The sequence below is a fragment of the Mustela putorius genome, unplaced genomic scaffold (genome assembly GCF_011764305.1).
Source record: "Mustela putorius furo isolate JIRA1106 unplaced genomic scaffold, ASM1176430v1.1 tig00000695_pilon_pilon_pilon, whole genome shotgun sequence".
NCBI classification, from domain to species: Eukaryota; Metazoa; Chordata; class Mammalia; order Carnivora; family Mustelidae; genus Mustela; species Mustela putorius.
Genome location: NW_025421447.1, coordinates 7,613,117 through 7,614,964, shown reverse-complemented (window position 1 = coordinate 7,614,964; position 1,848 = coordinate 7,613,117).

Genomic DNA, 1,848 nt, shown 5'->3' with positions numbered 1-1,848 from the left:
CTCACGACCGTGAGACCGAACGTCGCACACTCAAGGACTGATCCAACCAGGAGCCCCTGCAGTGAGTCAATGTAGAAAATAACAAAGCTGCAGAGTATTAAGACATTAGATAAAAGATACAAAGACTGTAAATCCTAACCTATATCGAGGGGAAAGGGCCCCAAAGCAAAATGTATATACTTGTGTGCTAAAATCTTTCCATTATTTTTCTGTCATGATTATTGTAAAAGTTTCTCTTGCAGGGTGCCTGGCTGGCTCAGTCCCTGGAGCCCCAACTCCTGATATCAGGGGTCGCGAGTTCAACCTCCACCTTGAGCACAGAGATTACTTAAAAATAAAACCTCTTTTCTTTTTTCTTTCTCTTTCTTTCTTTCCTTTTTTAAACATTTCCTTAGTTATTCTGACGTCATACATGAATTGGTGTCCCTTACGCAGTATGGGCAGCTTCTTCAAGCCTTGCCATCTGATCGTCATCTGAACCGCGTTAGGAAGCCCCAGCTCCGTGGGTTTGCGAGGGTCTCCGTAAAGGGAGTGACTTCAGCTTCACCTGTCTCTGTCTTTCTCTAAAAGATTTTATTTGACCGAGAGAGGGGGAGAGAGCGCGCGCCCACAAGCAGGGTCAGGGGCAGGCAGAGGGGGAAGCAGACTCCCCACCAAGCAGGGAGCCCGATGGAGGCGTCGATCCCAGGACCCCGGGATCACCACCGGAGCTCAAGGCAGACGCTGCACCAACTTAACCAACTCGGCTACTTAGGCGTCCTGTCACTGTACCTTTCTCTTTCCCTTTCAGCCAAAGGGGTTGTACGATCAGGACAGTCTCTGCTCTGCTAAGGGGCCGGAGACCCGAAAATCTTAAAATCCGCCAATCCGGTAACGACCACGCTAAACTCTCTTTCACACCACATACTGTAGTCTACACGGGTCCCATAACAAAATTCCACAGGCTGGGGGCTCACACGACAGACCCGCATTTATTCAGCGCTGGAGGCTGGACGTCCAAAGTCAAGGTGCCGGGCAGCCGAGTCTCCGGCGGGAGCTCTCTTCCGGGTCGGCAGGCGGCTGCCTCCTGGTTCCGCCCTCACGAGGCCTTTCTTCCTTGGTGCGCGTGCGCAGCAGCGGCAGAGCCAGGGAGGAGTTCTCCGCCATCTCTCCTTTTGAAGACTTTAATCCTACCCGCTCAGCGCACCACTCCCGTGACCTCATTTAGCTTTAATTACTTCCCAAAGCCCCACCTCCAGATACAGCCACTGGGGTTAGGGCTTCAGTGTATGAATTTGGGGAGGGGGTGACACAATTCAGTCCACAGTGCTGCGCGGAGACAGCTCTGCGTCTCCTCATTCTGGGGTCCAAGGAGACAGAGAAGCCACCATCTTGACTGAAACAGCGGCAATAAGAACGCTAAAGAAGCTCGCACAGGCAGTTAAAGGCTCTGAACTGGAAGTAGAAGTGTGTCTGGCAAGCTATTGGCCGGATCGAGTCACATGACCCCAACCAATCACAGGGGAGCCAGAGGGCGCCATTTTAGCGTATCCCCAGAAGGCGAAGAGCTAGAGATTTGTGGGGAGCAGCATTAATGGCCACTGTAGGAAAATAAATGGCTACTACTGAAGCCAGCAGACTCTTTGGCTTAAAGTCACATATAGGAGATTGATTCGCAGCAACAGTATTCACAGTAGACAACGGGTGGAAACAGCCCACCTGTCCATCAATGGATGGGTGGATAAGCAAAGTGAAATATACCCATTCAAGGGAATCTTACTCAGCCTCTAGAAAAGTGGAATTCTTGTGGTGCTTGGCTGGTGCGGCTTGTTTAGCGTCTGACTCTTGATTTCGGCTCAGGTTGTGATC